Source organism: Lycium barbarum, chromosome 4 (assembly GCF_019175385.1).
Source record: "Lycium barbarum isolate Lr01 chromosome 4, ASM1917538v2, whole genome shotgun sequence".
NCBI classification, from domain to species: domain Eukaryota; kingdom Viridiplantae; phylum Streptophyta; class Magnoliopsida; order Solanales; family Solanaceae; genus Lycium; species Lycium barbarum.
The window spans coordinates 85,213,583-85,225,141 of record NC_083340.1 but is presented as its reverse complement, the minus strand read 5'-3'; the positions used below and the strand labels follow the sequence as shown (position 1 = coordinate 85,225,141).

Genomic DNA, 11,559 nt, shown 5'->3' with positions numbered 1-11,559 from the left:
TCCTTTGGAAATTCCTTTTCTGTGAAGGTAATCTGATGTTCCTCCATAACGTGGGCGACCATTTCCGCTAGATTTTCACTGCTTGTCCCAGCCGGGACGTGGGCTTCCTCCAGCACCTTCATCAAGGCCAAGCGGTGTTGGGTTGAACTTAGTAAGAGTGCCAATACTGAGATTTGGATTGGTGTTTTCTTCAAGTGTTCCACAATGGAGTATTCTTTTGGCTGCATTCGATGCCAGAAGTCTTTGGCTTCACCTTCAGTGATTTCTCTCTTTTGATTACCCTCTTTTTGAGGTGCCCCTTAGGCTAGATCTTCGAGAGTATAACATCTTCTCAACCTTGTCATACCATGAACAGCAGCTACTTATACCACAAACTCCTTTTGGGGAGGTGCCGTTGTTACTTGAGCCACGTACGCAACAACCGGCGCATGGATTAATACCTTAAATTGTGGACGTTCTTGTCGAGAAAGTGATTCCACTATGCGCTCGAGCTCTTCCACGGAATCTCGGATTACGGGCCTACCTGCGACCCAGTCCTCTTCTCTTTCAATCATATGAATCATGTTGTTGCCATGGTTAGGCAGTGGATTGGTGTTCACATTGGGCAGAGACGTTTGGCGCACGATCTCCTTTCTGTCAATCATATCTTGTATCTTGTACTTTAGATAAATACAATCCTCACTACTGTGTCCTACGCCATTGGAATGGTAGGCACATGTTTGATCAGCTTGGTAGAACCAGTTCTTTGGATCAACGATCTTCAGGGGAAGCGTTTGAATCATTCTGGTGGCACTCAACCTCTTGAACAGATCGCTTAACGTTTCCATTAATGAAGTGAACACACGGGCAGGCTTTTTCTCAAAGTTCTGACGTGGCACGTAATAGGCATTTGGTGGTGGTTGGTTTTGGTAATTTGTGGGTGGATTATTTTATGAAGGTCAGTGAATGGGTGCGGGAGTTTGGTAATTTGGTGGTGAGATTTGGAAGGTATTTTATGGAGTTTGGTAATTTGGGGGTGGTGTTTGGAAGGTATTATGTGGAGCTTGGTAATCTAAGGGTGGTGTTTGGAAGGTACTTTGTGGAGCTTAGTAATTTGGGGGTGGTGTTTGGAAAGTCAGTTGCGCGTAATATACGGGCACCGTAGCGTATGGGGCGGGTATGTAGGTGTTTGGAGGTGGTGAAGCATAAACTTCCATCGGGGAATAGAATTCTTCCCTTCTTTTGGATCTAGGGCTGGAAGTATGGGAGATGCTTGCCACGTCTTCCTTCTTCTTTCTTATAAACCTGGTCGAGCTTGATCCGGCAGCTTTCCCAACTACTCTTATGATCCGTCTTGGCTTGAGATCCTCTATGGCCTCTCCCATTTTAACGATTTCAGAAAATGGCCTGCCCGCCATTGACAGTATTCGGTCATAGAAATTCGTTTCTTGAGAACGGAAAAAAACGAGACTAATTCTTTTTCGCCCATTGGTGGTTGTGCTCGGACGGCTTCCGCTCTCCACCTACGTGCATACTCGCGAATGTTTTCGATGAATTTCTACTTTACTTTCTCCAAGTAGTGCCAATCCGGTACTGTTTCCATATTGAAATGGAATCTTTCCATGAAGGTCGCAGCCATGTCTTCCCATGTGACCCAGCGGCATATGTCTTGCGCTTTGAACTACTCAGAGGCTTTTCTGGTCAAACTCCGGCTGAATAGCCTCATAATAAGCGCCTGATTGTCTCGGACACCAACCATTTGGTCACAATAGACCCAAAAATAGGCTTTGGGGTTACCCATTCCATTGAACAATTCAAAACAAGGCACCTTGAAACCTTCAGGCAAGTCCAAATTTGGAAGCATGCACAGATCATCATATCTTAAGCCTGTGCCAGTGCGGGTGGTTCTCATGGACCGTTCCAACATTGTAGTCATCTTTTGTTCGAGCCTTTCTTCCTGCTTTTCCTGCTCGGCCTTCCACGCCTTCTGCATCTCTTCGTAGTGATCAATTTCTTGGTGATCAGGTAAGAAGGTGTTTGGGGTGACGGGTGTGTGGAAGGAAACTGTTGGGTGTGTAGGGCGATTTTGGTGGATATGGGTAGTTTTGGTAGTCGGTAATGAGACAGTACTTAGTTGTGTAATGATGCTGGGATGGGTGCATTGAGGCGCTTGGTAAGAGGGAACGGAATGAGTGGTTCCAGGAATTTGGGTAGTGTTAAGTGGTGGTGGAGTATGGTACAAGTACTAATGTGTCCATCAGTGACCGGATTTGGGGTAATGGCTCAGTGGGAAAGTGATCGGTTAGCGGTGAGCTTAGAGACGAAAAAGGCGGTGGAGGCCTTATTGTTTCAGCAGGTGCTTCTCGGGCAGCATTAGCAGCTTTGTTCCGCGACCTCTTCTTGAAGGTAGGAGATTTTCTCAAACATCATCTTCATAACGTTCTCAGTAGGAGAGGGCTCAGGTAATTCTCGAAGAGCTGACTCTCTGAGAGCAACGTCAGTTGGAGTAGTCTCATTCCCGGAAGTACCAGTCATTTTTTCTTTGCTTCGGTCTTTTTGGGATAGGGATGCTATTGCAGCTTTTGATCTTGTGAAGTATGCCAGTATGAACACGAATCAACTTTCTCTTCTATAAGAAAACAACAACTTAAAAGCAAACAATGTTAGTTTGTTAGGCAATAAAAGATAAGCAGAATATAGCACATAATTGGCAGTTAAAGCACGTAGCACATAAATAATCATATGTTTGACTTAAAATGCTTGATTGATCTCTTGTACCGAGTTTCGGGTATTTCAACTTTGTTAAGTGGGGCAATATAATATTTATAATATATAGGGACCGAGTCTTACATAGACTTCCTACTTATTCCTCCGCGGGAAATCAGGCCCATTCGTAGTTCGGTTTACATAAAATAAGACTCCCTAACTTAAAACCTACCCGTGACCCGGGCCGATAGAGGCTTCCTGTGTATCCTTCCATGGGACATCGGTCGAAGCAGTTCCTTTACATCTAAATAAGGGGATAAATCTGTGTTAAATACAGAAAATGGGATCCCCTAAATTTACCCAAAAGGTGACCCTAAGGGACAACAAAAGGACTTTTGTAGTCCTCATAAAACTTTCCAAAAAATTATCAAACTTTTCATTTAATTACTTCTAGGTCCTGATCTTATTTTTTAAAGTCAAATTTATTTTTGTTCTTATGGTCTACTTTTTAAAAGCTGTCAAACAGTCTGCCTTATTTACCTGTTTTCTATCCGGTACCCGCATTAGAGCTCGCCTAATCCAGATTCGCATCGCATAGGGCCCAATCAGGGGAAGCGCTCCCTACCAAGGATTTTTTCATACCCAGGCTCGAACCCAAGTCCCCTGGTTAAGGGAGGAATAGCCACATTCGCTGCACTTTATTTTCCTTGTTACTCTCTTCTATTGGTCTTATTTATTAACCTAAAAAATAGTCATTTCTTCGCTAGATATTCTTGTTTCTTGTTGCTTTTTGTTTTCTTCTTTTTCATTTGTTGCTTATTATAGATTTTTACATGTAAGCATTTCTTTTAATTTATATTTGTATTATGAAATTTGAGAATTTCTGAAAATTCTTTTACTCATATGTTGACATTTCTTTTACTTTATATTTATAATACTTTAATGAGCTCATATGTGTTTACCAAGATTAGTACAAAAAAGATTTTCAGATAGTTTTCATAATTATTAAATGATGCCATATAATGTTGAAAATTGATGAGTCGTGAAATTACGGCTCATTCGACGCCAATTACTTAGTCTTTTGCAAATCCCCAAGTGCTTTTGATGTCGTTTCTCGTGTTTTTGGGTCAATTTGTAGAATAACATGTGCCGGAAGCAACTTGAAGCAATGTGAAGCAAAACGAAGCAAAATGAAGCAAAAACCCAGTAGAACTGAACAATGGCACAACCTGCGAATCGCAGGTACCACATGCGAGTCGCAGGTGGTGCAACACTTGTTGACAGAGAGGATCAAATAAGACACCACAGGTGACACCACCTGCGACTCGCAGGTGTAACATGCGAATCGCGGATGGTGTCGCAGATGCTACTCAACAAATAACTAAAGATACGACACCTGCGACGATCTAGTGAAACCTGCGAGTCGCGGGTTGAACATGCGACACTATGTGCGAATCGTACCCTACGCGCTGGGGCATTATCGTCTGGAAATTTTTCCCGTTTTGGACATGCTATAAATAGATTTGCTAGGGTTTTGGTTCATTATTATCCTGCAGTTTTTGGCATAGACTCTTGTGGAGTCATTTACTGTTGGTTGTTGAAGCATTTAAGAGATTTCTTTTAGCTTTGTCATCTTCTTCATCCAACACTTTTGTAAGATTTATGAATACATTTTACTTGATTGCTTTACTTTTAATGAATATTAGTAGCTAATCTTTCAGCTAAGGTTGTGGTATCCAATGTGTTAGTTATGTGATTGGGTTTCATATTCATACTATGTTTGTATGCTAATGGTGTTTTCTATTAACTCTTCAAGCATCAATGTCTTGTGATGGTGTACAACATTACTTGTGCCTTAATACCATTACTTTGCTTGGAAACGAAAGTAGAGGTTAGGAAAAGAGTTAATAGCAACAATGTGGGTCATTAAATCCATCTAATAGCTTGAGCTAGGAATAAGAAAGCTAGTTGAGGCTACATGGGTGCTCTCTTATAAAACATCCTAGGGCTTGGAAAAGCTTAGGATGAAATTTGCTGATTTGGTTGGAAAACTTTTGGCAATAATCGCGTGACCCATGGCTTAATGCACCTAGGTATATAAATTAAGTTGAATTGACACCCAAACGCATTACTCTCCATTGGAACCACAACCTTAGTACCATTTACCAATTGTTTACATTCTATAACCATTCTCAGTATTTAATGAACAAACTACAATCAAATTTTTATTATATTTCCCTTCCCCTGAAAATATAGACTAACAGTCGGGTGTTACACTTATTAAGTATTCTTCTTCATCGTATTCTCTGTGGGATTCGACCCCAACCTTGTTGGGTTCTATATTTGACAACGACCGCTTACTCCTGATATTAAAGGTGTAATTTGGGCGTATCAAATTTTGGCGCCGTTGCCGGGGAATACGGTCTAGAAATTTACTAACTAGTGTAAAACTTTGCTTTTAGTCTTTATTTTCTTTTCTTATTTCCTTATTGTTGTTGTTTGTTGTGCAGGAAATATGGATGAGGATGGTATCCCTGTCCAAAATCCACCAGTAGCGGTTGGTGAAGAAGCTACGGAGGCAGGCTATGCAGCTGCAATTCAGCCCTCGCCTTTAATTGGAAACTCCAGTTTCCATATAACCAACACAATGCTGCACCTGCTCAACACTAAGGGCCTGTTCGGTGGTCTACCCAAAGAAGACCCGAATAGGCACCTTAGGAACTTTCTTGGGGTCTGTTCTACCAATGTGCATCCGGGCGTCTCACTTGAAGCAGTCAGGCTCCGGCTCTTCCCGTACTCTCTAACGGGGGAAGCCACAGCTTGGTTAGATGATCTTCCTTCCGGATCCATCACTACTTGGGAGGAACTGACTGAAGCATTCCTCAAGAAGTTCTTCCCTCCATCGCGGATGTTACAACTCCGTGACGAAATCAACAACTTTCGTCAACTTCCTGATGTGGCTCTCCATGAAACTTGGACTCGTTTTAAAAAGAAAGTCAAAAGCTGTCCCAAGCATGGGTTGCCCGATGGTGTGCTTCTACAAACATTTTATAGATCTCTAGATTCGGTCAACAAATCAGTGGCAAACAACATTGCAGAGGGGTCTCTTATGGATAATTCTTATGCCACCGTTTGTGAATTGTTGGATAAATTGACCGAGACTAGTGAAGCATGGCACACTAGGGATTCGGAAGTGGGTGGAGGAAGTTCCTCCAAACATGTGTTCACTCGTGAGATGATTAAGAAGGAGGAAGAGAGAGATGAGTCCATGGCAAAAATTTTCACCCAAATGGACCTTCTGACAAAACATGTCATGGGTGGCGGAAACAAAAAGGTGAACGCGATAGAATCCTATGAAGGGGGTCCTCCGGATGAGCAATGTTTCCAAATGTATGATGAGGAAGCGAATTATGTAAACAATCTAAGGGAGGGTTCCCGTCCAAACTACCATGGTCCGAATCAAGGATCTTGGCGGCAAGGTCAAGGGAATCAAGGTTGGAACAAAGAACAAGGTCACTCCAATTGGAGAGATAATCGTGACAACAACCAAGGGGGTTACAATAGCAATTACAACAATCATCGGAGCACAAATCCATATGTCCCTCCGAAGGGAAATCAACCAAGCTCTGGTCAACCGCCCAATAGTGACCCCACTAGTTCAAAAATTGAAGATATGTTGTCAAGGGTATTGAGGAAAGTAGAATCCACCGACACCTTTTGCAAGGAGACTAGAGATGAGGTCAAATCCATGGGTCAAGTTGTTAGTTCAACTCCACCTCCATTAAACAATTGGAGTCTCAACTTGGCCAAATCTCGGTTATCCTAAACCAAAGGCAGAAAAGCTCACTCCCTAGTGACACAGTTGCAAACCCAAGGAACTATGGTGAACATAAATGCAACGCAATTACTACTAGGAGTGGCAGAACAATTGGGGAAAATGCGTTGGTGAAAGAGAATGTGTTGGGTGATGAAGAGAAAATGGTTGAAGAACCCATGGTTATTGAAGAAGAAGCAAACCCAACGAATAAGCGGGCTGGTATTGAAGAAACCATCGCTGACAAGGACCTTCCGGAAATCAATGATGCCTCGGAAAGCAAAGAAGCGGCAGAGGAGGTACCAAGGGTTTCACCGCCCGTTATGAGGCCTCCCCCTCCTTTTCCCCAACGATTGGCAAAGAAAGCGGAAGATGGAAAATTCCTCAAGTTCATCGAACGATTAAAGGATCTCTCAATAAATATTCCATTGGTTGAGGCACTTGAACAAATGCCCGGTTATGCTAAGTTCATGAAAGATCTCGTCACCAAAAGAAGGAGTCCTGGTAGTGAAACATTGGGGAGCACTCATCATTGTAGTGCAATCGTCACCAAAGCTTTGGTGCACAGAAAAGAAGACCCCGGAGCATTCACAATTCCATGCACCATCGGTAAATACAAGTTTGCTAAAGCTTTATGTGATCTTGGAGCAAGCATCAATTTGATGCCGCTTTCTATATTCAACAAGTTGGGATTGGGCACCCCCCGTCCTACCACGATGAGATTACTTATGGCGGATAGAACTGTAAAGAGGCCCATTGGTATTCTTTATGATGTGTTTGTAAGAGTGGATAAATTTATTTTTCCGGCCGATTTTGTGATCTTGGATTGTGAAGTTGACTTTGAAGTTCCCATAATCTTGGGAAGACCATTCTTAGCCACAGGGCGTGCCCTCGTGGATGTGGAAAGAGGTGATCTGAAATTTAGAATGAATGATGAAGAGATCACTTTCCATATTTGCAAGTCAATGAAACAACCGGCTGATATGAGTGTTGTGTCGGTTATTGACACAATTGATGAAGCAATGGAGACAACTATAGAACATGAGCATATAGGTGATATGTTGGCTGCGGTGATAATGAATTATGAATGGGACGACGAAAAAGAATTTGAGGAGATGGTCAATGCACTGATTGGAATGGGGTCTTACCACCTCAATCCAAAGAGACTCGATCTTGACTTGGAAAACCGAGCAACTCCTCCTGCAAAACCTTCAATTATTGAGCCTCCTACTTTGGAACTCAAACCTCTTCCTTCACATTTGAGGTATGAGTTTCTTGGACTCAACAACACATTACCTGCGATTATATCTGCCCGGTTGACGGATGAGCAAAGAGAGAGGTTGATGGTGATCTTGAGAAGATACAAAAAAGCTATCGGGTGGAGTATTGCGGATATTCAAGGGATTCCATCTGGTATTTGTACACATAAAATTCAGCTTGATGAAGACTGTGAGCCAAGCGTTGAACATCAAAGGAGGTTAAATCCTCCCATGCAAGAAGTCGTAAAAGTTGAGATAATCAAGTGGTTAGATGTCGGGGTTGTGTACCCCATTTCGGATAGCTCATGGGTGAGTCCGGTTCAATGCGTACCAAAAAAGGGTGGGATCACCGTGGTTGCGAATGATAAAAATGAGTTAATTCCCACTCGCAAGGTTACCGGATGGCGTGTTTGCATGGATTATCGGAAGATGAATGAGTGGACCAAAAAGGACCACTTCCCAATGCCATTCATGGATCAAATGCTTGATAGGCTTGCGGGCAGAGATTATTATTGCTTCCTTGACGGGTATTCCAGGTACAACCAAATCACCATTGCCCCCGAGGACCAAGAGAAAACTACCTTCACTTGTCCTTATGGGACTTTTGCTTTCAAGAGAATGCCGTTTGGGTTATGTAATGCACCCGCAACATTTCAACGTTGCATGATGTCTATTTTTTCCGATATGGTTGAGGAATCCATTGAAATCTTCATGGATGACTTTTCCGTAGTTGGGGACTCCTTTGATGAATGCTTGCAGAATCTTGCCCAAGTATTGAAACGATGTGAAGAGACAAATTTGGTTCTAAATTGGGAGAAGTACCTCTTCATGGTTAGAGAAGGCATCGTCTTGGGGCACAAGATTTCGGAAAAGGGGCTTGAAGTCGACCAAGTTAAAATTGAGGTTATTGTTAAGCTTCCCCCTCCAATTTCCGTTAAAGGTGTTCGCAGCTTCCTTGGGCATGCTAGGTTTTATAGAAGATTTGTCAAGGATTTCTCGAAAATAGCCAACCCTCTATGCAAATTGTTGGAAAAGGAGTCGAAGTTTGTATTTGATGATGCTTGTTTGAAGGTATTTGAGGCTTTGAAAGAGAGACTCACATCGGCTCCTATCATCATTGCCCCTGACTGGTCTCAACCCTTTGAGCTTATGTGTGATGCAAGTGGCTTTGCCATGGGGGCTGTTCTTGGCCAGAAGCGTGATAAGATCTTTCACCCAATTTACTATGCAAGCAAGACTCTGAACAGTGCCCAAATGAATTACACTGTCACAGAACAAGAGTTGCTGGCTATTGTATTTGCTTTCGAGAAGTTCCGGGATTATCTTTTGGGCACTCATGTGATTGTTCACACCGATCATACAGCCCTACGTTACCTCATGACAAAGAAAGATGCAAAACTGAGGTTGATACGTTGGGTCCTTCTCTTGCAAAAGTTTGACTTTGAAGTCAAAGATAGAAAAGGGTATGAAAATCAAGTGGCGGACCACTTGTCTCGTCTTGAAGAGGGTGGGCGTCCATTGGATGGCCTAGAAATCAATGAGTCATTCCTAGATGAGCAGGTAATGGCGGGGTCGCATGACATGATACCTTGGTATGCCGATTTTGCTAACTTCCATGCAAGTGACATCATGCCGGTAGATTTGAACTTCCACCAAAAGAAGAAGTTTTTGAGTGATGCCCGGAAGTTCTATTGGGACGAGCCATATCTATTCAGGGTTTGCACCGACAACATCATAAGGAGGTGCATACCCGAAGTAGAAATGATGCCCATCATCGAAGCTTGTCACTCATCACCGGTTGGTGGACATCATAGTAGCTCAAGAACGGCGGCTAAGGTTTTTCAGAGTGGTTTTTATTGGCCTACAATCCATCAAGATGCTCATGACTTTGTGAAAGCTTGTAATCAATGTCAAAGGCATGGGGGCATAGCAAGAAGGCATGAGCTACCAATGACACCGATTCTCGAAGTTGAATTGTTCGACGTATGGGGCATTGATTTTATGGGCCCATTTGTAAGCTCCTACAGCAACAAGTACATTCTTATGGCAGTAGACTACGTATCCAAATGGGTGGAAGCCGTCGCGCTCTCCAACAATGAAGGAAGAAGTGTCACTGCATTTTTGAAAAGGGTTATCTTCTTAAGGTTTGGAACTCCAAGGGCAATCATTAGTGATGGGGGCTCTCATTTCTGCAATCGATTATTCAAGACTCTTCTTGAGAAATATGGGGTTAAGCATAAGTTGCCACCCCGTATCATCCCCAAACAAGTGGCCAAGTTGAGGTCTCAAATAGAGAAATTAAGAGCATCCTTTCCAAAACATTGAATGCTAACCGGACTGATTGGTCAAGGAAATTGGATGATGCTCTATGGGCATACCGAACAGCCTACAAGACACCAATTGGCATGTCTCCATATCAACTGGTATTTGAAAAAGCTTGTCATCTTCCGGTGGAACTCGAACATGAGGCATTGTGGGCCTTGAAAAAATTGAATCTAGAATGGGGTGATGCCTCAAACTTGAGGTTGGAGCAGATTAACGAACTCGATGAATTTCGACTTAAGGCATATGCGAGTTCTTCACTCTACAAGGCCCGCATGAAACACTTCCATGACAAGAAGATCTTGCAAAGAGAGTTCAGCATCGAGGATCGCGTATTGTTGTTCAATTCCAGGCTCCGGTTGTTTCCTGGAAAGTTGAAATCCAAATGGTCCGGCCCGTTTGAAATCGCACAAGTGTTCCCATCCGGAGCAATTGAACTTGTTTGCCCAAGTGGTAATAAAATCAAAGTGAATGGGCAAAGGGTGAAACATTACTTGGGATCTTAGAATGAAGCAAAGATTATTGAGGTCTTCCTCCTCAATGAGCCATGAAAGGGCTGAACAGGTATCAACGTCGTGCTGCGACGTAAAATCAAGCGCTTTTTGGGAGGCAACCCAAGTTTTATTTTCATGTATTGTTTTTTTTTTTTTTTTTTTTTTTTTTTTTTTTTACTTTTGTGATGTTTTTGATGTGTGTCCAAGTGTGTAGGAATAAAGTGTGTGCACAACGAAGAAGAGTTTGAAAATTTCAAATTGAGGAGGACAAAAAAGCATGACATGCGACATCATCCGCGATTCGCATGTCATGTCCGTGAACTCACCTGCGAATCGCAGGTGATGCCAAAATTCAGTCCATAAGAGCCACACTCTCTGTCAGCATATGTGATGGAATGGAACAACATGCGACTCGCATGTCACACATGCGACATCATCCGCGAGTCGCATGTTGTGCAGGTAAGTGAAAAGTCGCGGGTTAACCCGACCCGACACGATTCGTTTCTTTTTAAATAAAAGATTATAACTGTTTTTCATCAGTTATAATCTTCATTTTCCCTCTCCCCCTTCTCTTTCAATACTCCTATATCACCCCATAATTGCCATTTCACTACAATCATCCTTAATCACACATCAAAACCCTAACTTCCCTCTTATTTAAAAACAAAGGATTTCAAAGTTTTCTACTTTCATCTACACTTAAGGTATGTCGACTGCTCTCTTCTTTACATTACTTGGTATCGACTAATTTCTCAATTACATGTCATTATCATGCCATTCCACTTATTGTAATTAGTTATTTGGGTAGATTCATCTTATGTGTTAAATGGGTTGTTGGAAATTGATGAACAATGGGAAATTCTTGAGTACCCATGCTTGTGTAGTCCTTCTAGGAAGTGATTGTTGGTGCCAAATTAGATAGTGATTGGGGAATTCTTGAGTACCCATTTGATGTAAGAACTTTTGATTGAGGTACACTCACAAC

General features: G+C 42.4%; 1 pseudogene; it reads left to right on the top strand.

The window, feature by feature from the left end:
* The first annotated feature begins 2,131 nt into the window (after positions 1 to 2,131).
* LOC132637578 (uncharacterized) lies at positions 2,132 to 11,152 on the top strand (annotated as a pseudogene).
* Positions 11,153 to 11,559: the final 407 nt, after the last annotated feature.